The sequence below is a fragment of the Apium graveolens genome, chromosome 9 (genome assembly GCF_009905375.1).
Source record: "Apium graveolens cultivar Ventura chromosome 9, ASM990537v1, whole genome shotgun sequence".
Classification (NCBI taxonomy): Eukaryota; Viridiplantae; Streptophyta; class Magnoliopsida; order Apiales; family Apiaceae; genus Apium; species Apium graveolens.
Window position 1 is genome coordinate 67,996,242 of NC_133655.1, and position 26,400 is coordinate 68,022,641.

Genomic DNA, 26,400 nt, shown 5'->3' on the forward strand with positions numbered 1-26,400 from the left:
GCTGGGTTTGGTTAATCTTGAAGTGGGTTTGCTCGATTAGGTAAGATTTCACATGCATGTGTATGTTTTGTTAATTTAATAGTTGCATGTGTTCCTCCCTATTCTTGTTTAATTTTAATAGATGCATGTGTATAGATCCTGTATAGTTTATGTTATGTATGTTCTTGTTCTTCTTCTATTTAGTTTATGTTGTTTATGTTGTGTTCCTCACTGTATGTTCTTGTTCTTGTCCTTGTTTATGTTCTTGTTTATGTTCTTGTTTAGTTTAGGTGTGGAATTATATATGTGTAAACATATGTAGCAGTAAATTTTTAATTTTTGAATAACTTATCATTTGGATTAGACAGTTGATGTCACCATCTATATTTTTTCAGGTAGGGGTTATTATCATTCCAAGAAAGTACATAATGGGAAAGGTGGACAAGAGAGCCATGAAAACATTGGTGATACTGATATCTGCTTCTTTGGTGTACTGGTCACTGGATGTATTTTTATATTCATATTGACAAATGGAGTGTCAAAGGAGATAAAACTAAGAGCAGAATTAATAAGCCATTTAGATGCAAGAAGGAAGGCAGAGGCCTCAAGCAATTACAAAAGCCAGTTTTTAGCAAACATGAGGTGACTATGAATTTTAACTCTTAATCCAACATATTATGGAAGATGTAACTCTTTGTTTTGCACCCTCACTGAGATGGGATACAAAAACCAAAACCCTCCAGTTTAAGATTTATAAACCTATATCTATTTATTGTACGGGGTATATATGGTCTAATCAGTTTATGAAATTGAATCTATGAAACTGACTAATGTTTAGGAAATTAGAACAAAGTATATAATATAGGCTTACATTGTATTATTATACACATTATTGAAGACTTATATCTAAATAGGATATTTGGACATCATGTTGGTAGCTATTGCTTTATGCTTAGACGTATCAAATATTTGTAAATCTTTTTGTATTTTTCTAGTGTTATTTCTGGATTTATTTTTTGAAAAAATAGCATACCTCCAGAATTTCAAAATATGTGTTCCCGAACTTCTTACAAATAGAGCGCGAACCTACCTCTGTTTTTATGTAAATTTTAGTAGTCATCTTAGAAGTATAACTTGTCTGTTGTTCTAGTTATAGTTATATATTCTTTCTTATTTCATTATTAGCTTTAAGAATAACTTTCACCTAGCATCTTTTGATCAACTACATATGCAATTTATGCTTCATATGATATTTTATACAGGTTGAATCTGGAAAGCTGGTGCTGGAAGTAGCGGAATTCAACTTAGAACAAGAACTCGAAGGACTTGTTGATATGTTTTCCGTCTAGTGTATTAATAACAAAGTTGATATTTTTCTAGATCTTTCAGGTATACCAGAATTACACATTACTGTATTTTTCATTTTAGTGCAATTTTGTGCAGAGTTGTGCAGATTTTTGCAAACCTCATCAGCAATTCTATTAAGTTTACAACATGTACATTTACCCTTTTCCTTTCCTAGTGTGAAAATAGATAGTACAATATTACAATTACAACAAACAAGGCACTGCATAATTGAAGAATGGAGTATAGAAAATCTAAGACTAAAAGCTATATAAAATTTTACAATAAGTCATTATTAGTATCTGTGCATACATAGCCTGAGTTTATGTTATTTTAAACTTCCCCTTAAATATATTAAAGCAAAACTTCACCGTCGATAATTTTATAAATTTATAATTTAAACAATGATCAATAATGTTAGCAGATCAAGTTTGAAATGACTAGTTCTCTGGGGAAAGTTTGTGTAACTTGTAACGGTTACGGTTTTCTGGCTTGCAGCGGGAAATATTGTTCTTCGAGGATGGAATGAGAATAGTAATGCCAGGCCAGCTTCCTTTTCTCATACAAATTCAATATTACCTAATATAACACACGACAAAAATTTATGGGAAGAAGACAACCAATTGATTCTCTACTTCGAAGTTGAGGACACGGGATGTGATATAATTTCTTAGTCTCTTAAAAACAAGACTGATTTAGCATAGCCAGATCAAATTTATCATCCAAGTATTGTAGGTCATCATTTATACCCCACATTGGTGTGTATGTATTTGTAATTATTTAATTTTTGCAGGAATTAATCCAAGCAAATGGGAATCTGTATTTGAGAGCTTGGAGCAAGTCGATCCTTCAACAACTCGATTGTAAGCTATCTTAGAATCTCAATTACATATTGTAGGAGCTTCTAGTTAAAAAATAGCGCAACATGTAATGTACAAGTTTTCAATTTTGTTATCATTTTGCTGAAGGTTCCCAATTTTATGAAACTTCATAATTTTCAGGCATGGTGGAACTGGGTCGGTCTATGCATTGTCCGGACCTATTGGTGAGCTCTTAATTTCATGCTTTTGTTCTGATAAAAACAGGTGCAGGAAATGAGAATAGAGACTTTGCACCCAATGAAAAAAATAAGCCGTCAAATATTACATGTCACCTGCCTTGCCAGGTGAACATTTTAAACTCCTCTTTCTCTGGAACACATGATGTCCTTAATATTTTATGAATCAGGCGGTCTAATAATCTGTGAAACTTTTACTTTAAAACAAAGGTGATATGTACAATGGTAATGTGATATATATAAAAACAGCCATCCTGTTAGGTACCATCATCGGGTGTCTTTGTATATTTCGTTCAGTATTTCCCTTCTTTTCTTTAATCCATGCGGATAGAAATGAAGAAAGCCTTAGTGACCTACATCTTGCTAAATTATAATTTACAAGCAATCGGCCTTGAACAATACTTCAAAAGTAATCCCTTTTTTTTTGTCTATTAGGTAATAGTCTTTCTAAACCACTTGCGGTAGTCTGTTCCTGCAAAGAAACTTGTCTCATCTGGATTAGAAGAGTGGATGTTAAAGCATCAAACTTAGGCAGTTATCATTTTACCTACATCTAGTTATAGCTATCTGGATAGGCTAGTAGAATGTTTTTTTGTTTTGCTATATATATATTGTATCTTAAATTTTTTTTGGTACTATAATGGCAATGGATATTAATTATAATATACAACCAAGGCAATGTCTAATATACATATATGCAATGATTCTAGTGAGTACAGTGAGAAGGATTGTTCTAAAAGTTGCATAATTGTTCTGCACATGTATTACACCTTTTGTATTATATTGTTCTGCTCTACACTTTTTAACAGTAATCTTTTGATTATGTTCAGTTGGCTGCAAAAGTTATAGCAGCGGGAGATGGTATGCACGTAGTTAATGCATTACACTTTCAACCCAAGCCAGAAAGTTATGAAGATGGATGTTTCCGGGCAGATGACAAACCATGTAATCAAATAGAAGAATCTGACTTCCTCGTGTATGATTTAATGCTTATGGATTGTCAGGTAAAACTTGACCTATATGCCTACATTTACTTTTTCCTTTGGAGAAGCAGTCCCGTTATGTCAACATTTTGATATAATCTAGTAATGGAACATGGAGTGGGTTCTAAGTATAGTCCAACAACTGTTTTTTCATCCATAAAATATGTGCACAGCAACTACCAGCAGCAATATATTCAGCTTCAGCTGTAGAAGTAGAACCTGAATTTTGCTTTTTACTGAACCAGGACACAAGCTTGTTCACTAGAAACTGACAGGTTCCTGTTGTACTTTTTCTGTCTATTTTACAACCTGCATAATCTGCATCTGAATAACCAGTTAGATCAAAACCAGAATTTCTAGGGTACCAAATGCCAAGTTTTGGTGTTCCCTTGAGATATCTGAAAATTCTCTTAATAGCTATTATGTGAGATTCTCTAGGATTAGCCTGAAACCTAGCACAAAGACAAGTAGAAAATATTATATATGGCCTACTAGCTGTTAAGTACAAAAGTGAGCCAACCATGCCCCTATAGCTTGAAATATCTACAGACTTTTCAGTAGTGTTTAATTCAAGCTTGGTTGCAGTGGCCATGGGAGTTTTTGCAGATGTGCAATCCATTAGATCAAACTTCTTTAAAAGATCATGAATATATTTAGTTTGACTAATGAATATTCCATCACTAATTTTCTTAACTTGTAAACCATGAAAGTAAGTTAGTTCTCCCATCATGCTCGTTTCATACTTACTTTGCATCAATTTGGCAAACTTTTTGCAAATTTTTTAATCTGTAGAACCAAATATAATATCATATACATAGATTTGAACAAGTATACTAGGGCCATTAACATTTCTAAAGAATAAAATTTTATCAACAGTACCTCTTGTGAAGTGATTTTCCAAAAGAAACTTTGATAAAGTGTCATACCAGGCTCTAGGTGCTTGCTTTAGTCCATAAAGTGCTTTCAAAAGATATTAGATATATCCTGGAAAATTTGGATCTTCAAAACCAGGAGGTTGACTGACATAGACTTCCTCCTCCAAATCTCCATTTAGGAAGGCACTTTTGAAATCCATTTGATAGACCTTGAAATTGGCATGGGATGCATAGGCTAAGAAGATTCTGATGGCTTCAAGTCTTGCAATAGGAGAAAAGGTTTCATCAAAATCTATTCCTTCTTGTTTATAGTGAAAGAGATGTGTCCTAAGTTCAATCATGTATGATGATTTAGGAATAACTTTTATGTAATCTATTTTGATTTCATTGATATTGATAAAAGTCTTGTTTTGGTTTTATTACGGGTTTTATCTATTTAAGTGTTTAAATAAGATATACCATAGTTTAGAGTAAAGCTTTTTATGGATTATGATGAGATCATAATAATGAGACCTAAAAGATAATAGCTCTGAACTTAAATATTTCCTGGTCGTAGGATTACTAACTGGTAATTAGTAATCCGCAAAGATCGGTACATACTATGTTTGCTTCATTATGAAGGATGTCTGTTCTCATAGACATTTATGTGGTGACATTATAGCTAGTATGTAGGTGCTTATTATAGAATAAGTTCACTGAACATGACTCACACAGCTGAACAACTGATGGAGTTCACTCACGTGTCAGCAGATGTTCACATAGTGATAGTTGTACAAGTATCCTTAGACTTGAGGTCATCATAGTCATCTTGTGTACACTGAACTATATTTCGGTTTAGTTCTTAGTCTCCAGGGACAATAATAAGGGCTCTACTGGGTGTAGAAATTTGTACACGAAGATAGTGTTAATCAATAAAGGATCTACTCCTTCCAGTGAAAGGAAGAGAATGTTCAATGCTGATCCACTTATGCTAGTTCAGGAATCTTTGGCCAGAGTGAATGAAATTAGAAAGGAGTTTCTAATTCACATTAATTAGAACTAAGCATAGTGAATGGGAAAGCATATGATTAAATAAGATAGGCTTGACATGAGTTTCATGCCTTGTATTTAATCATGATATTGCAGGGTAGAAGGAATTAATTGTACGGTAACTATTCACTGAATGGGTTCTTGGTATTCTAAGCAGTGAATTCGTATTATCCGGATAGTTGCGATATGCTGAGAAGTATCCTTCACGATGTAGAATAAATATGATTAATTAATTAATCATATTTAATGAATTAGAGAATTTATATAAATAATGATAAAATAGTTTTATTATTATTTATTTCTACTACCGGCTTAATATTGAACCTACAGGGTCACACCATAAAAGAGAATGATTTAATGGTGGAGGAATTAATTAATAATGGATGATAATTATTTATTTATGTAACAAATAATTAATTGAAAAATTTAATAATTGATTAAATGAGATTTAATTGATTATAAATTAATTAAGAAAAAGTTCTTAATATTATTAATTAAGAATTTAATTTTTGGAAATTAAATCAAGTGAGAGAATTATTTCTAAAGTGTTTAGAAAAAGGATTAATAATTAAAAGGTGTTTTAATTATTAGTTATTTGGTTAATAAGAATAAAGGGTTAATAATAATAATATTTTATAGGAAACTTTTTAGCTGAAAATTTTGCCTATAAATATACTATTATAAACCCTATTTTTGTTTTAACCTAAACAGTTAAGAAAACCTTAATTCTCCCACCCCTTCCTCCTCCATCACATTGATCTCTTGGTGGATACCAGTGGAGTGCTTCACACTTAAGGAGCAGCTGCTAGGGATCTCCGCTCGTCGTTCTTGGATCGATTTTAAAGGTTCGAAACGATCCCTTATGATTTAATCACGATTTGTATGCCTTTATTTGGATTTTATATCAAGAAAATTGTTTTACCATGCTTCCGTGTTGTATAAAATCCTACAATGGTATCAGAGCATAGGTTGTATGCATATAGATCTGTGATAAAAATTTCAGAACTTTATGATCTTGTATGAATTTATTATGATTTTTGCAAGTTATATCATGGATTAATTATGATTGATTAGAAATTTTTTATCATAATTGTTTTCACTGTAGATCTGGGTTCTACAAGTGTTGTAGATCGTCTGGGTATTTTTTTCATAATTTTCTGATGAGTGGATTAGTTATTATGATTTTTTGAAGTTGTTTTAATTAAAATTCGTAATTTAATATATATATATATATAATTTGTTATGTATATATATGTATTTTATATGCTGATGGAAATCAAAAAGGGGGGGGGGTGTACTGATTTGATGGGTGGTACGAAAGAAGCTGACAGGCGCAAAAGAGCGTTGCACGCGCCTGGTGGGGGGTGTCGGGCATTCCGGGAATGTGTTACACCCTATGTTGCATTCACGGAATGCGTTACACCTGTTAAATTTTATAAATTTAAAAGGGTTGTAACGTATTACCGGAATGCGTTACAGGGCTTGTAACGCGCTCCTGTAATGCGTTATAGCCCATCTTTTATTTTTTAAATTTTGATTTTTGGGAGTTTTGTAACTCCGTTTTGGGCGTGCAATATATCGTTGGATTCGTTTTTCCGAGACGGATCTAATGTAGTGGTCAAATATTTATTATATAAAATTTTTGAACTATTTATAATCCCGAAAGTGTTTTAAAGCATGTTTTAATTGTTTTAATTGCTTTTAAATGCTATAATAAATTCATACATCATTATATCAATGTGTGACATGATAATTGCTTGCATACTTACTTGTTTATTTATTTTTGTATATGAGATATATGCCTATGTTTACCATGCGATGATAGATTTAGGTGAACTTAAATCAATATATGGCGTGCTCTAGAAAATCTAGAATATGAATCGTTTCTTGCCTTAACAATAATATTATGAATACAATCATGAGATTCTTGTGTTTATGAAACACGTAATTGAATATGAATTTTCAATATTGAGAGAAAGGATGATTCTGTCAACAACAGATTTCTATGTGTAAGAAAGGGTTATTAAGTGACGTCTCTTGACAATGCTCCCCCCGATATGAGAATCATCTGATTATCGATGATTTATTTGAAATATTTAATTTAAAAGGAAGAATCTCTTTATAATATGATTATGATTGTAACATAATATAATCCCTTTAAAATTAAATAATATCAAGTAGTAATTGGCCAATGACACAACGGGCTTATGTCGGTCAAAGCCTTCCAACATGGTAGAAAGTAGTTCTTATTTTTGAATCATTGTCATTTCGTGCTACAGCCGAGGGCTTTGATTTCGAAATAAGAAATACTTGTCTATTACATAGAGATGTGTACATTGAATTAGAATCTAAAGGTCGTTACGTGCTGCAGTCGTGGGCCATTGGAGACTGATTCAATTGTACGAAATGTTGGGTTAGACTGGACTTAGAATATTGAGTCTGTCGTGCTACAGCCGTGACTCAATTATTCAAGAGGCTAAAGTTTTATTAGGCAATAACATAAGATGTAATTGACAAGAGTTGTCTGCCTATTGAACATCACATGACGTTTCGTGCTACAGTCGAGGTTGTGTGATGGAATGTATGATCCCTATTCCCACTAGCATTATGAATGCTTAATTTTCACTTAGGGGTTGTACAAATTAGATAAACTAGTGGGAGTCACTTATGAATAAAGACCCGATTCATATAGTATTTTTAAATGAAATTGAATATTTGCTAAGTGTTGTTATGTGTTCATCATTTACAGATTTACTATACACGTTATGTCTTCTGCACTATCACTCCGGAGTATATTAGATGCTCACAAGTTGACTGGTCCTAATTTTTTTGACTGGCTTCGAAACTTGAGAATCGTTCTCAGGGTGGAGAAGCTGGAATATGTGCTTGACTCACCTAAGCCTACTGAACCTGCTAGCGATGCACATAATGATGAACATGTTGTGTATCGTAAGTGGATAGATGATCCAAATGTTGCTCAATGCATCATGCTAGCTTCCATGAACATTGAGCTACAGAAGCAACATGATCATATGGATGCTCACACTATCCTTATGCATCTACAAGAGTTGTATGATGTGGCAGGGAGGACAGCTCGATATGAGATATCGAAGGAGCTGTTCGGTTGTAGGATGTCTGAGGGATCATCTGTGAATGACCATGTACTTAAGATGATCAATTTGATTGAACTTCTTGGACAACTTGGTTTTGCCATGGATGGAGAGCTGAGCCAAGACTTGGTCTTGCAATCACTTCTGAGTTCGTTCTCGCAGTTTGTTGTGAACTTTCACATGAATAAGCTGGATGTCAGCCTGCCTGAACTCCACAACATGTTGAAGACTGCGGAATCGAATTTTCCCCCTAAGAAGAGTTCTGTTCTTCTAATTGGTGAAGGTTCCAATCCTAAGAAAATGAAGAAGAACCCTTCCAAGAAGAAGAAAGTAGGTGAGAAAAAGCCGGTTCCACTAAAAGCTGAAGACCCCAAGAGCAAAGGTGTTTGCTTTCACTGTAACAAGGTGGGGCACTGGAAGAGGAACTGTAAGGTTTACCTTGCAGAATTGAAGAAGAAGAAGGGTAGTGAGACTACCGCTTCTGATTCAGGTATGTTCATGATTGAAGTTAATATGTCACTAAGTCAAATTTCTACTTGGGTATTAGATACCGCCTGTGGTTCTCATATTTGCAATTTGTTGCAGGGACTAAAGGGAAGTATGACTCTTGAAAAAGATGAGGTGATTCTACGTATGGGCAATGGAGCAAGGGTTGCCGCCATATCTGTAGGATTATTTAGTTTACATATGCCTACGGGCAAGACTATTATTTTGAATAATTGTTATTACGTTCCCTCTATTGTGAGGAATATTATTTCTATTCATATGTTGGATTTGGATGGTTTTTCATTTATTATTAAGAATAATGAATGTTCTATTCTTAGAGATAATGTTCTTTATGGACGTGGTACTTTAAATAATGGTATGTATGTATGTGACGTAGAGCATAATTTACTTCAGATTGAACAAACTAATAAAAGAAAAAGGGATGATGAAAATCTCACTTTCTTGTGGCACTGCAGACTTGGTCATATTAGTGAAAACAGACTGCGGACATTGCATATAGAAGGGTTACTTGACCCCTTTGATTTTGAATCATATCCTACATGCGAGTCTTGTCTATTGGGTAAAATGACCAAATCTCCATTTAGTGGATGATAGGGATAAATAAATCCTGATTGTATAATTAAATATTGCAAGGTATGGGCTACTGGGCCCAATAAGAAGATGTATGTCATTCAGACCAGAAAGGTTAACATGCTGATCAGGCCTGATGGACCAGATCAGGCCTGATGAAACAAAGAAGGCCCAAAAACCCTGATTATTAATTAATTTCGTAATTAATTAATAAGGGAAAAATCAGCTATTGAGAAGAGTCCCGATAAGGATATAAATCCTTACAGATTAGCCTCAAGGGGACCTAAAAGGATAAGGAATCAGTTTCCTACTATCTAGGACTCCAAAGTCCATTCTAATTATGAGACTTGCCCACCAAGTCTCCTATACCAAGTCCAATTCAAGGACTCCCAACATCTATATAAGGGGCCTCACCCCACACATCAGAACTACATTTTTTGGCTTGATTCTCTAATTCACAGAGATACGTAGGCATCTCATAAAGGCAGAATTAAGCTACGAAACACGAGAGTAGCCATTAAAGGCCTTGAGCTCCCGAATCTTAGTAATAAATACAGCAAATAATAACCTTAGTTTTTTATCCATAACATTTGGCGTCGTCTGTGGGAAGGCACAACAACAACCATGGCGAGAACACGGAGAACAATTAGAGCTCTAGAGGAAGGAACACCATCAGGGACAACCCAGGTGATTTCGTCAACCGTGGAGATTCCTCCCCATTTAACTTATGCATCTACTCAAGGGGAAGCCCAGATAGGGGCAACTCAACCTCAGCCACAAGGGACAACTCCCTCGACTATTCAAGGTACGAATCCTCAAGTTCAACAAGTACATGTACCTGTGAATTCTCGACCCGTCGGGTATGAATATTCAACTATTGTTACTACTAACCCCCCCTTATGGGATGCCCCTTCACCCTGAGGTTGGAGGAAGTGGATATGCTGGGCGAAGTGAAGCACGAGGGCAGTCGCCCCCTATATACGAGGTTTGGCTCCTATCCCCGAGGATCGGGAATTTTCTGGTCCTTACACTGAGAGAGACTCCGAATCTTCGGATGATGAAGTGGCCCCGAGAAGGAGGCATCCTGGCAAGAGCCAATGGCCGATGGAAGGCAACGCCCTCAAAGCACCCCAGGGGCAAATCCCCAAGAAGTGCAGGAAAGGATCAGGGCTCATGAGGCTGAGATCCAAAGGCTGAGGCGTGATTTGGAGGCTCACCAGGCCACCAGACCCCAGATACCTCCTAGGGGGAGAAATCCTCCTCCTGTCATAGACCTGGATGGTCCGGTACGAAGAAGGGCTGTCGTCCCAAGAACTGATCCAAGCAATCTCCTTCCCCTTGGAGATCCTGATGATCCAAATCCACCCTTCACAGAAGAGATAATGAATGCCCATATCTCAAGGAAATTCAAGATGCCCACTATCAAAGCCTATGATGGCACGGGAGACCCCGCTAATCATGTTAGGACATTCTCTAATGCACTGCTGCTGCAACCCGTGAATGATGCTATAAAGTGTCGGGCCTTCCCTCAAACCCTGTCGGGTATGGCTCAAAGATAGTACAGCCGCTTGCCCCCAAACTCTATTGGATCGTTCAGAGAATTAAGTCAGGCTTTTATTAAGCAATTCATCAGTGGAAGAGTCCATGAGCAAAGTTCAGCATCTCTTATGAGTCTTGTGCAGGGAGCTAAGGAATCCTTGAGAGATTACCTGAATCGTTTCACAAAGGAGGCTTTAAAAGTCCCGGACCTTGATGATAAGGTAGCCATGATAGCACTGCAACAAGGAACTAGGGACGAGTTTTTTAAGATGTCATTGGCCAAACGTCCCCCTGAAAGCATATTGCAGCTCCAAGAGAGGGCAGGGAAGTATATCAAGGTTGAAGAAAGTATGAGGAAGACCGTAGTAAGTAATGAGCCCACTGGAGGCAAGAAGCGGAAAACTAATTTAGAATATATTACAAAGGACAAATATCCTAGAACCGAACAAAACCCTGATTCAACCCCCAAGAAGGGAGGACCTGGGCAAAAGTTCACTGAATACGCTAAGCCGAATGCTCCTAGAAGTCAGATTTTGATGGAGATTGAGAAAGATAGAGATATTCACTGGCCTAAGCCCTTGAAGGCTGATCCCGCCAAGCTAGATGAGAGCAAGTATTGCAGGTTTCAAAAGGATGTTGGACATGACACCGATGAGTGTAGGCAGTTGAAAGACGAAATTGAGTTTTTAATTCGAAAAGGAAGATTGAATAAGTATACTGGAGATGGAGGGGACAGAAATAATAATGGAAGGAAGAACTTTGAAGATCGTAGAAGGGACCAAGACGATCAGGGGCGGAATCCCCAACCTAGAGGGCCAGTTATAAATGCAATTTTTGGAGGGCCGCGACCTCGAGGGCCTGTGATAAACACGATCTTTGGAGGTCCAACTGCTGCCGAATTATCCAAAAATTCCAGAAAGGCATATACTAGAGAGGTTATGCATATTGTAGGAGAAGCCCCGAAGAAGGCCAGGACAGAAGTAACATTGGCTTTTGATGATTCTGACCTAGAGGGTGTAAAGTTTCCTCATGACGACCCATTGGTCATAACACCGATAATAGGAAATAGCCCGATTAAGAGGGTCCTTGTGGATAATGGTGCTTCTGTGGATATCTTGCTCCACGACACCTTTCTAAGGATGGGGTATAACGACTCCCAGTTGACACCAACTGACATGCCGATATATGGATTTGCTGGAGTAGAATGTCCTGTAGAAGGTTTAATCAAGTTGCCAACCACCATAGGTACGGAACCAAGGCAAGCAACACAGATGTTGGACTTTGTGGTAGTAAAGGCTAGTTCGACCTACAACGCTATCATGGGAAGAACAGGGATACATGCCTTTAAGGCAGTCCCTTCTTCTTATCATTCAGTTATGAAATTTCCGACTCGAGATGGGATTGGAGAAGAAAGAGGAGATCAAAAAATGGCAAGAAGCTGTTATGTGGCCTCTTTGAGGGCAGATGGAGTCGGGGGGCAGGTTCTTCCTATTGAGGATATGGATATCCGAAAAAATGATGAGAATAGAGGAAAGCCAGCAGAAAACTTGGTTTCGATTCCTTTAGACCCCGAGAATCCTGAGAAGATGACTTTTATTGGAGCCACATTAGAGGAGCCCCTTAGAGGGAAGTTGGTGAATTTTTTGCAAGAAAATAGTGATGTATTTGCTTGGTCAGCAGCTGATATGCCGGGCATAGACCCGGGGCTGATTACTCATAAGCTAAACGTGGATCCAAGCAGGAAGACAGTGAAACAAAAGAAAAGAAATTTTGCCCCCAAAAGACAAGAGGCTATAAAACAGGAAGTAGAAAAGCTCTTAGAGGCTGGTTTCATTAAGGAGATTCAATTTCCGGAATGGTTGGCAAACCCTGTAATGGTAAAGAAGGCTAATGGGAAGTGGAGGATGTGTATACACTTCACTGACCTGAATGATGCATGCCCTAAAGACTGTTTTCCATTGCCAAAGATTGATACTTTGATTGATGCCACTGCTGGGCATGAGATGCTGAGTTTCATGGATGGATTTAGCAGATACAACCAGATCAAAATGCATAATGATGACATTCTAAAGGTATCATTCATCACTGACTTTGGTGTTTATTGTTATCTTGTTATGGCATTTGGTCTTAAGAATGCAGGAGCCACCTATCAAAGGTTGGTAAATAAAATTTTTAAGGACCTTATTGGAAAGACTATGGAAGTCTATGTTGATGACATGTTAGTCAAGAGTCTAGTAAAACCTGATCATATAACCCATTTGAGGGAAGCTTTTGAGGTCCTGAGGTACCACAAGATGATGTTGAATCCTACGAAGTGTGCCTTCGGAGTAGGATCTGGGAAATTCTTGGGATTGATGGTCTCAAAGAGAGGAATTGAGGCTAACCCCGATAAAATAAAGGCGATCCTGGACATGGAACCACCAAAAACTGTCAAGGATGTTCAGAAGCTCACAGGAAGGGTTACTGCGCTGGGACGATTCATCTCCAAGTCAGGAGACAAGTGCCTATCATTCTTTAAGTCACTAAAAAATATTAAGGACTTTGTATGGAGTGAGGAAAATCAGAAGGCTTTCGAAGAATTGAAGAAATATATGGCGCAGGCCCCGTTGTTGGCCAAGCCATCTTTGAATGAAGTTTTATTCTTGTACTTTGCTGTTTTAGAGAGCGCCTTGAGCGCAGTGTTGGTTAAGGAGGAGCTGAAAGTCCAGAAACCCATATATTATGTCAGCAAAATTCTGCATGGTGCGGAATTGAATTATTCAACTATTGAGAAATTTGCTCTAGCCTTGGTAATGGCTTCGAGAAAACTGCGTCCTTACTTCCAGGCTCATCAGATTGAGGTGCTAACAAATCAGCCACTGAGAAATATCATTCACAGTCCCAAGGCAAGTGGGAGATTGATTAAGTGGGCGATAGAGTTGGGAGAGTTCGATCTCAAGTATAAGCCGCGAACGGCAATAAAAGCCCAGGCACTAGCTGACTTCGTGGTGGAATGCACCATACCCAACCAAGAAGTCGGGGGTCAGGAAGATACCATACCACAGGATAAGGGAGTCGATAATGGTGATAGAGAGAAGGATGATAAGGAGAAAGAGTATTGGGTTCTCTATTTTGATGGAGCATCAAAAACAAACTCCAATGGAGCAGGATTGGTATTGCAAAGCCCTGATGGGTTCTTAATTGAGTATGCTATGAAGCTAGACTTCCCAACCACAAATAATGAGGCAGAATATGAAGCCCTGATTGCTGGTCTTGGCCTAGCTGGGACACTTAGAGTCAAAAACTTAAAGGTCCGTGGAGACTCGAAGCTGATCATATCCCAGGTAAAGGGAGAATTTGAGGCAAGGGATGATACGATGGCTAAGTATGTCCGCCTAGTAAGGGCTGTGATGACCCAATTTAATGAGTGTCATGTTGAGCACATTCCAAGGGAAGAAAATGCTAAGGCGGATGCATTATCAAAGTTTGTTTCATCGGAGATAGAAGAAAGTTCAGGAAGTGTGTACTTCCGTGTTTTGAAGACTAGAAGCATAGATGTTAAACTTGTGGCTCCTATAGGCCTGGGGACGTCGTGGATTGATCATATTAAGGCTCACATTCAAACCGGTTGGTTGCCAAGCGATGCAGCTGAAGCACGAAAGTTAACTATTCGCGCACTAAGGTACTCTTTAATAGATGGGATTCTGTATAAAAGATCTTTCGTGGTTCCTTATTTAAGGTGTCTCAGGCCCGATGAGGCACGCTTGGCTCTTAAAGAAGTTTATGAAGGCATTTGTGGACAACACTTGGGGGGCAGGGCTTTGGCTCATAAGATAACTCATTTAGGCTTTTATTGGCCAGAAATGATGGCTGATGCCAAAGAATATGTGAAGAAATGTGACCGCTGTCAGAAGCATGCACCTGTTGTTAGACAACCCCCCGAGATGCTGACCTCTATCAACTCGCCCATTCCTTTTGCTATGTGGGGAATGGATATTTTGGGGCCTTTTCCCATGGCCACGGCACAAAGGAAGTTTCTGATTATAGCCATTGATTATTTCACCAAGTGGATCGAAGCCAAACCCTTGGCCAAGATCACAACTAAGCAGGTCGCACAATTCCTGTGGGAAAACATTATGTGCCGATATGGAATTCCCCGTATCCTCATCACTGACAATGGAACACAATTCAACAATGAGGAATTCAAGAAGTATTGTGAAGAAAATGAAATTGAGTTACGGTTCACCTCTGTGGCTCACCCACAAGCCAATGGGCAAGCGGAAGTAGCAAATCGAATAATCCTGGATGGACTAAAAAAGAGGATAGAGAAGTCAAGAAATAATTGGGTGGATGAGATACTTCCCATATTATGGGCCTATAGGACTACCTGTAGAGTCACGACAGGAGCGATGCCCTTCATGTTGGCATATGGGGCAGAAGCAGTAGTTCTAGTGGAGATATCACATTCCGCTCCAAGGATTTGGGCTTTCAATGCAGAAGAAAATGAGGAAGGGCAGAGGTTAACCCTGGATCTAATTGATGAAGTGCGAGATGAGGCACATGCAAAGATAGTGGAATACCGGAAAAAAGCTTCATTTTATTACAACCTAAGGGTTAAAGAGAGATTCTTCAAGCAAGGAGATTTGGTATTAAGGAAAGTGGAAGCTTCTGGTGTAGGACAGAAAGGAAAACTTGCCCCAAATTGGGAAGGGCCGTACAGAGTCAAGAGCTTTCAGGGTAGAGGAACCTACAAGCTGGAGAGTATGGATGGTTTTGAAGTCCCGAGAACCTGGCACGCACAAAACCTGAAGGTTTATCACGTGTAAGATAGTCGAAGTACGATTCTCACTTGTCATTGTGACAAGTAGGTTTAAAAGCACCTTGAAGCTTTGCTTGCGTAGGATTTTATATTCCAGTAGAATTTACATTGTCTAGTTATTATTGATTAGGGTCGAACCCATGCTATGTAAGGTTTTGGAAAACCAGACTTCATATTAAAGAGTTTGAAATTATTTCAATCTAAGGATATTTAAAGTTCAAATGCATATTAAGTATTGTAAAGATAAAGTAGAAAGAGGCAAGTAAGGAAAGCAGCATATGTAATAACCCCGAAGGGTAACAAGTTCTGACATAAACAAAGTTCACATATTGTCTAGAAAGAAGATATACAGAAAAAAAACTTAGGCCTCGGAAGGCTCGGATTCTTCGGAACCACTATCCGAAGTCTCCTCGGACGTCTCAGTCGTCCCCTCAGAAGTCCCCGTAGAGGTTCCATCAGAACCGCCTTCGGATGCTTTGGATGATGCGGGAGACACTGGATTCTGAGGCGCAGCCCTTGGAGGCTCTTCCACCCTGACCTTCTTCACAGCAGGCGTAGAATCTTCTTTGGAAGAAGTCTCCTCCTCCCCAGAGCTGGACTCGAGTTCTTTCCTCTTGTGGCCTGGGCTCCCTGAAGGGCCATCTTTGATCAAATCAACAAGCTTGTCAGTAACACCCCCAAGCTCCGGAACTCGCACAGGGCAAGGAAAGGAGGACTGCTCAAGGATTTCTGGAAATTCATCTTGGACGGCCTCCACAGCAGCATCCCAGCCTTCTTTATAGCTAACTGGGTGTAGGAGGGCATCGTGCTCCACCATCAAGTCTTTGAACTCCTGGGTGTCCATCCAGCCGTCAAAGGCTTTATCCTTCTGAGCCTTCAGAATAACATTTTCAGCCCGGTCCGTTTCCAGGTCAGAAGTGGAAGAGGCCAGTTGAGCTTCAAGGGCCTCTATTCTCTGGTTGGCCTCCTCCAACTTCTTATTAGCATCCTCCAGGCCAACCTCCCAAGCCTTAGCTTGGTGAATCGCCCCTTGGAAATGGGCGTTAGCCTGCAAGAGAAGTAGCAAAAGTATGAGAAAAGAAACGTAAAAAGGAAAGTATGAAGGGCATAGGAAAAGGACGTACCGTCGCTAAAGCCTGGGCACCAAAAAGCTCATTCCCCTTTAAGTCCTGTTGAAGGACAAAGTCTTGATACTCCACCGGGGAGATGGAATGCTTAGACCATTCCTTGGACAGCGACGTGCTGCCAACGATTGAATCCTTGCCCCGGATCCCCCAAGCAGGTTGAAAATAGGCCCCTGGCCTCTGCTTGGTGCGCAAAACCTGGCTGGGGCCTTCCTCGCCCGATTCCATTGCTTGAAGGAGGAACTCAGGGAAGCGGTCACCAAGGCGTGGGTCTTTAAAGACCTTTCCAGCCTTCTTCATCCTGGTTGTCTCCAGGTCTTTAGGCTTGGTAGCCTCCTCAATCTTCTCATCCACTGCAACAAGCGAAGTAAGTTGAAAAATTAGCGGAATAGAAAATGACGGAAATAAAAAGGAGATAAGGAAGGGAACTTACTTTTCTTAGGGATGGGCGAGAGGCCGCGTTCTACCAGGACGGTCTCCCGGATAAGGTCCCAAGAATGGGAAGTCCCATTATCTTGCGTAAGGAGGTTGAAAGCTCTAGCCTCCTCCTCAGAAAAAGTTATATCATTTGAACTCCCATCGACGGCCAGCCCAAAAGACAACCGAAATAGGGTGCCCCAATCTCCACCCTCCCAAACGACGAACGAAAAATCTTTTTTCCACCCCAAGTTGTTGTCAGGGATGGACTTCCCATTCACAATATGGGGAATAGTGGGGCGCTGGTTTAGAGAAACCCAACCCGGACTTTTATCAGGGCTGTTTTTGAACTGGAAAATTTTCCTGAAAACAGCAACAGAAGTAGGGACCTTGTGCTTGGCACATTGTGACAGGTAGCACAGAATAAGCCTCCAAGAATTGGGGGGGGAGTTGGCAAGGGCTGATGCCCACATCAGCCAGTAACAAGGGAATGAATGGATGAAAATGGAGTCTGATACATGCCCTTAGAGTATCCCTATAGACGCATAGTGCATCCTTTTTCCACTGGCAGGCCGTATCGGCCGGACCCGCAAGAACCAGCTTAAAAGGTTCCTTGATTTTGAAGCAGCTGCTCAACTTTTCCAGCTCATTGGGATCCCGTAAAGCACTAATATGATCGTGTGCGTCCAGATGCGCATCAGACGGGTACTCATCCCCTCGAGTGTTGATAATGTCGATCAAGGAAGTGTACCTCGATCGAATAGGAAATTAATTGGACTTTCTAGCCACGTTCATCTTGGCCAAGCGAGTCATTTTTTTGTCAGCCATCCGAAAAAAAGGGGGCACGTAGATAGGCTATCTTAAAAGGGAACACAATGGAAAAATAGACACGAAAAGTAAAGGGAGGGATTTTACCTGAAGAAGCGCTCCTAAAAAAGGCTTTGAGCTCCGACTTGCTGTTATTGCTTTGAGAATCTTAGTAGGAGGAGAAAGAAGAAAACTTAGAAATGAGAAGGTGGGGAGTAGTAGCCTCTCCTCAGTCCTTTATATAAGAGGAAAAGGAAGTTGAAGGGACGAAAGCCCATTAAGGACAAAGGCCCATAGGAAAAAGCCCAGAAAAAGGAATATTCCAGAATATTCCTAGGAATGCTAGAGGATTCTAGACAGGGTATATTAAGCCCAGATCAATGTTAAGCCCAGTAAGATTTGGAAAAGCCCAATAAAAGAGGCCCAGTAAGATTTGGAAAAGCCCAATAAGATTTGGAAAAGCCCAATAAGATTTGGAAAAGCCTAATAAGGCCCAGTTTTGGAAAAGCCCAATAAAAGAGGCCCAGTAAGATTTGGAAAAGCCCAATAAAAGAGGCCCAGTAAAATTTAATAAGGCCCAATAAAGAAGGCCAGGCCCAAATCCAATTAGGATTTGGAAAATACAATACCCTAAATTAAAGCCAAATGAAGAAGGCTAGTGGAAGACCAGAATCCAGGTCGTGAATCCTGCCCGAAATCATTCGAGCAGACACCCGAAAATAATGGGTAAAAAAGACCAGAATCCAGGTCAAAATTCAGGTAGTGAATCCTGCCCGAAATCATTCGAGCAGACACCCGAAAATAACGGGAAAAAAGACCAGAATCCAGGTCGAAATTAAGGTCGTGAATCTTGCCCGAAATTTTTCGAGCAGACACCCGAAAATTACTGGAATAGCAGGACTGAATTGAGGTCGAAACCTCGACCAGGAACGAGGTCAAAGGAATCAAGCATTTTTCAAAAATGGGGATTAAAAACACAGAAAAAACCCTGGTCGAAGATCGACTAGGATCCTGGTCGAAAACCAGGTCGTGGATCCTAGTCAAAATTCTTCGACCAGGAAGCATAAGAATCAAAGAATTCTCGAACAGGATCCAGGTCGAAGTATCGAATAGAATTCTAGTCAAAATCCTAGTCGATAGACTCAAGTCCAGGAATAAAAAAGGGGTATGTATTCGACCTAGATCCAGGTCGAAAGTTCGACTAGGATCCTGGTCGAATTCCAGGTCGTGGATCCTAGTCGAACTCCTTCGACCAGGATTGCAAGGCTGCCCCTTACTTCGACTAGGATCCTGGTCGAAAAAGGGCTGGAAATCTGATAAATCCCAGAAATTAAGGGAAAAATCCAGAAAAATAAGGATAAAACCTAGAAATTAAGGGGAAAATCCAGAAAGTTAGAGAAAAATCCCGGAATTAAGGGAAAAGTTCCTGGAAATTAAGATAATTCCTGAACAAAAGGAACAATTGTTGTAAACATGTAGGTCGCTCCACACTTTACGTAAAAACGAAACCCTGCAAGGAAATGAATAGACTTAACTTTTGCGAAACCTAATCAATGTTTTCCAAAAGTTGGGGGGCAAATGATAGGGATAAATAAATCCTGATTGTATAATTAAATATTGCAAGGTATGGGCTGCTGGGCCCAATAAGAAGATGTATGACATTCAGACCAGAAAGGTTAACATGCTGACCAGGCCTGATGGACCAGATCAGGCCTGATGAAACAAAGAAAGCCCAAAAACCCTGATTATTAATTATTTTCGTAATTAATTAATAAGGGAAAAATCAGCTATTGAGAAGAGTCCCGATAAGGATATAAATCCTTACAGATTAGCCTCAAGGGGACCTAAAAGGATAAGGAATCAGTTTTCTACTATCTAGGACTCCAAAGTCCATTCTAATTATGAGACTTGCCCACCAAGTCTCCTATACCAAGTCCAATTCAAGGACTCCCAACATCTATATAAGGGGCCTCACCCCACACATCAGAACTACGTTTTTTGGCTTGATTCTCTAATTCACAGAGATACGTAGGCATCTCGTAAAGGCAGAATTAAGCTACGAAACACGAGAGCTGCCATTAAAGGCCTTGAGCTCCCGAATCTTAGTAATAAATACAGCAAATAATAACCTTAGTTTTTTATCCATAACAGTGGACATGGAGAGAGGGCTGCAGATTTGCTAGGATTGGTACACACAGATGTATGTGGACCAATGTCTACGCAAGCCATGGGTGGATTTTCATACTTCATTACTTTCATAGATGATCGATCTAGATTCGGATATGTGTATTTGATGAAACACAAGTCTGAAGCCTTTTATAAGTTTAAAGAATATAAGTATGAAGTGGAGAAACAAGCCAAACCTAGTATTATAACTCTTCGATCAGATCGAGGTGGTGAATACTTGAATGGAGAGTTTCTAGCTTATCTCAAAGAAAATGGTATAGTCTCCCAATGGACTCCTCCATATACTCCACAGTTGAATGGGGTATCTGAAAGGAGAAATCGAACTTTGTTAGACATGGTTCGGTCCATGGTGAGCTATGCGAATCTTCTAGTATTCCTGTGGGGTTATGCATTGGAAACCTTAGCATATTTACTGAATAAGGTGCCTTCCAAATATTTTCCTCAAACTCCATATGAGATATGGAAAGAAAGGAAACTGAGTCTTAAACACATTAAGATTTGGGGATGTCCAGCTTATGTCAAGAAAGTTGACCCAGATAACCTAGAATCTCGATCCGTAAAATGTAATTTTGTGGGATATCCTAAAGAGACTTTAGGGTATTACTTTTACACCGATCATCAGGTGTTTGTCTCCAGACATGCTACCTTCTTGGAAAAGCAGTTTATCCTTGAAGGAAATAATGGGAGCAAGATTGAACTTGATGAAGTTCAAGAAGCACAAACTACTACGGTTCAAGTGGAAACACCTATTTAGACTGAACAACCTTCTGTGGAACAACCCATTCGTAGGACAGGGAGAGTATCTCGCCAACTTGAGAGGTATTATGGCCTTGTCATTGAGAATGACAATGAGTTGTCAATCATTGATGATGACGACCCTATGACCTATAATGAGGCTATGAGTAGTGTTTACATAGATAAATGGCAAAGTGCCATGAAATCCGAAATGGAATCTATGTATACCAACCATGTATGGACTTTAGTTGAAGCACCTGAGGGTGTGAAGCCTATTGAGTGCAAATGGGTATACAAAAGAAAAATTGGAGCAGATGGCCAGGTGGAGACCTATAAGGCCAAGCTCATGGCAAAAGGATTCAAACAAAGGCAATTGATTGACTTTGATGAAACTTTTTCACCTGTAGCCCTGTTAAAATCAATTCGGATTTTTCTTGCGATTGCTGCTTACTATGACTATGAGATCTGGCAAATGGACGTGAAAACGAGATCTGGCAAATGGACGTGAAAACGACCTTACTCAATGGGAAACTTGAAGAGGAAGTGTATATGACACAGTCAGAGGTTTTTCTTTCCAAGGGAAATGTACACCTAATGTGTAAGCTGCTGCGAACCATATATGGGTTAAAGCAAGCTTCTCGTAGATGGAACATCCGTTTTGATGAGACAATCAAAGAGTTTGGTTTTATCAAAAACATAGATGAACCATGTGTCTACAAGAAGGTTAGTGGCAGCGCGGTAAAATTTCTTGTATTGTATGTGGATGACATACTTCTTATAGGAAATGTTTTGCGACGCTTTCATCTTATTAGGGAGATTGTTGAAAGAGGAGATGTCAACGTCAAGAGAGTTGACACATATAACAACATAGCAGACCCTTTAACAAAGACATTTTCTCAAAGTCACTTTAATCGTCATAAAGACAAGATGGGTATTAGATACCAGAGTGATTGGCTTTAGTACAAGTGGGAGATTGAAAGAGATGTGTCCTAATTCCAATCATGTATGATGATTTAGGAATAACTTTTATATAATCTGTTTAGATTTCATTGATATTGATAAAAGACATGTTTTGGTTTTATTGCGGGCTTTATCTATTTAAGTGTTTAAATAAGATATACCATAGTTTAGAGTAAAGCTTTTTATGGATTATGATGAGATCATAATAATGAGACCTAAAAGATGATAACTCTGAACTTAAATATTTCCTGGTCGTAAAATTACTAACTGGTAATTAGTAATCCGCAAAGATCGGTACATACTATGCTTGGTTCATTATGAAGGATGTCTGTTCTCATAGACATTTGTGTGGTGATACTATAGCTAGTATGTAGGTGCTTATTATAGAATATGTTCCCTGAACATGACTTACACAGCTGAACAATTGATGGAGTTCACTCATGTGTCAGCAGATGTTCACATAGTGATAGTTGTACAAGTATCCTTAGACTTGAGGTCATCATAGTCATATTGTGTACACTGAACTATACTTTGGTTTATTTCTAAGTCTCCAGGGACAATAATAAGGGCTCTACTGGGTGTAGGAATTTGTACACGAAGATAGTGTATAATCAATAAAGGATCTACCCCTTCCAGTGAAAGGAAGAGAATGTTCAATGCTGATCCACTTATGCTAGTTCAGGAATCTCTGGCCAGAGTGAATGAAATTAGAAAGGAGTTTCTAATTCATATTAATTAGAACTAAGCATAGAGAATAAGAAAGCATATGATTAAATAAGATAGGCTTGACACGAGTTCCATGCCTTTTATTTAATCATGACATTGCAGGGTAGAAGGAATTAATTTTACGGTAACTATTCACTGAATGGGTTCTTGGTATTCTAAGCAGTGAATTCGTATTATCCGGATAGTCACGATATGCTGAGAAGTATCCCTCACGATGTAGAATAAATATGATTAATTAATTAATCATATTTAATAAATTAGAGAATTTATATAAATAATGATAAAATAGTTTTATTATTATTTATTTCTACTACCGGCTTAATATTGAACCTACAGGGTCACACCATAAAAGAGAATGATTTAATGGTGGAGGAATTAATTAATAATGGCTGATAATTATTTATTTATGAAATAAATAATTAATAGGAAAATTTAATAATTGATTTAATGAGATTTAATTGATTATAAATTAATTAAGAAAAAGTTCTTAATATTATTAATTAAGAATTTAATTTTTGGAAATTAAATCAAGTGAGAGAATTATTTCTAAAGTGTTTAGAAAAAGGATTAATAATTAAAAGGTGTTTTAATTATTAGTTAATTGGTTAATAAGAATAAAGGGTTAATAATAATATTTTATGGGAAAATTTTCAGCTGAAAATTTTGCCTATAAATATACTATTATAAACCCTATTTTTGTTTTAACCTAAAAAGTTAAGAAAACCCTAATTCTCCCACCCCTTCCTCCTCCATCACATTGATCTCTTGGTGGATACCGGTGGAGTGCTTCACACTTGAGGAGCAGCTACTAGGGATCTCCGCTCGTCGTTCTTGGATCGATTTTAAAGGTTAGAAACGATCCCTTTAGATTTAATCACAATTTGTATGCCTTTATTTGGATTTTATATAAAGAAAATTGTTTTACCATGCTTCCGTGTTGTATAAAATCCTACAGATAGTAGCCCTTAGCAACCAGTCTAGCTTTGTTCCTGATCACTATGCCATTTTCATCCATCTTGTTTTTGAATAGCCACTTGGTGTCAATTGGATTCTTTCCTTTAGGTTTGGCTAGCAGCTTCCATACCTTGTTCCTTTCAAATTGGTTTAGCTCCTCCTGCATAGCTAAAATCCAATCAGGATCCAACAAAGCTTCTTCTACATTTTTTGGTTCTTCCTTATATAGGAAGCTGCTATATAGACATTCTTCTTGAGTTGATCTTCTAGTTTGAACTCTAGAAGATGCATCACCAATGATGAGCTCAAAGGGTGATCTTTAGTCCATTTTCTTTGTTGAGGTAAATTAGCTCTAGATGAAGAGGCCTTATTGTTGTCTTGATGTGTGACTGAGTTTTGATTATTAGAAACTCCTCTTGAGTTTGTGAATCCATGATTTGATAAAGGGGAACTTTTTGTAAGTGATCTATTCTGACTTTCAGCTTCTCTTAGTGTTCCGACGGATGATGAACTTTATGTCCCGATAGATGAAGCTGATTGTCTCCTGACGGATAAGGCAGATTGTCTTCCGACGGATGAAGCATTTTGCAACTCGACAGATGTTGAATTGTGTGCTTCAATAGTTGTAGATTTTTTACATTATCCTTATTCACTGTTTCTTGATCACTTTCATCATCACTGTCATCACTAACCATCTCCACATTATCAAACTTGAGGCTTTCATGGAAATCTCCATATTGCAGTCCTTCAATCTTTTTGTCATCAAACACAACATGTATTAATTCCATAACAATATTGGTTCTTAGATTGTAAACCCTATATGCCTTTCCTACAGCATATCCAACAAAAATTCCTTCATTTGCTTTAGCATTAAACTTCCCATGTTGATCAGTTTGATTCCTCAAGATATAACATTTGCAGCCAAAGACATGAAGAAAATTTAGAGTTGGCTTCTTATTCTTTAAAAATTGGTAAGGTGTCATACACTTTACTTGATTAACCAAAGAAATATTCTGAGTGTAGCAGGCAGTATTCATAGCTTCAGCCCAAAAATATATTGGTAACTTTGATTCTTCAAGCATTGTCCTTGTAGCTTCAATAAGAGATCTATTCTTTCTTTCCACTACTCCATTTTTTGTGGAGTTCTTGCTGCAGAAAACTCATGCATAATCCCATTATCTTCACAAAATGATCTCATCACAAAATTCTTGAACTCAGTTCCATTGTCACTCCTAATTCTCCTTACTTTAAAATCAGGATGATTGTTGACTTGCCTTATGTGATTGATGATGATTTCACTAGCTTCATCTTTAGACTTTAGGAAATATGTCCAAGAGAACTTTGAGAAATCATCCATAATTACTAGGAAAAATCTTTTCCTTGAGATGGACAACACATTGGATGGTCCAAATAAATCCATGTGTAATAATTGCAAAGGTTCTTCAATTATTGAATCAAGCTTCTTTCTGAATGAAGCTTTGATCTGCTTTCCTTTCTGGCAGGCATCACATAATCCATCCTTAATAAACTCCACTTGAGGAATACCCCTAACTAGTTCTTTCTTGACAAGATCATTCATGATCTTGAAGTTTAGATGAGACAACTTCTTGTGCCATAGCCAACTTTCATCTTGACTTGCTTTACTGAGAAGATAAGTGAAAGATTCTGCATTAGATGAGTTGAAGTCAGCTAGATACACATTTTTTTTCTCACTCCAGTGAGAACCACTTTGTTGCTCCTTTTGTTTGTCACAACACATGCTTTTGAATTGAAGGTTACTGAATTGTCCTTATCACAAAGCTGGCTGATACTCAACAAATGGTGCTTGAGACCATCCACTAGGGAAACCTCTTCAATGATGACATTGTCTTTTGGAATCAAGCCATATCCCATAGTATAACCCTTGTTGTCATCTCCAAAAGTAATACTTGGGCCAGCTCTTTCCTTGAACTCTGTGAGCAGGGTAGAATCTCCAGTCATGTGCCTTGAACAACCACTATCCGGATACCAAAGATTCTTTCTGTTTCCCTGCACACATTAAAACCAAATCAAGTTGATTTTGGTACCCAAGTTTCCTTGGGTCCTTCCTTGTTAGCTTTCTTCTTTGGTTTCTTAGGTTTAATTTCATTTGACTTGGGAATTTTTGATTCATCCTTAGTCATTTGAGTTAGACCTTTAAAACTAGTCATTAAAACAGAATTATCATACACATTTTGATTAACAAGAAAAGGCATGTTGTTTGCAAACATGTTATTCCAGTAAGGCATGCTAAATGGCATTTGTGGCATACTAAATACAACATAATAAGGATTAGGTGCAAATGACATATTAGCAAATTGTGCATTCATATTCTGCATGGTAGGCATAGCAGTCATGTTGGGAAAAGAGAGAGATGCAGACATAGAAGTAGGCATGGTAAGTTTGCAATTAACAGACAAGTGATTAACATTACCACACTTAACAAAGATTTTTCTTGGTGCATATTTATCAGGTGTGTAATTGTTATGCTTGTTAATTTCTACTTTCTCATTTCTATTGTTTTTCTTTTTAGTTTCTATTTTTACCTCAATATTTTCTAGTATATCACTCAATTGCTTGATAGACAGATGACCAACATAAACTTTCCTCTCCTTCTTAACTTGACTAGATTCTCCTGGAATAAAGTTCTTAGAAACTGATCCATATTTCTCATTCAGCTT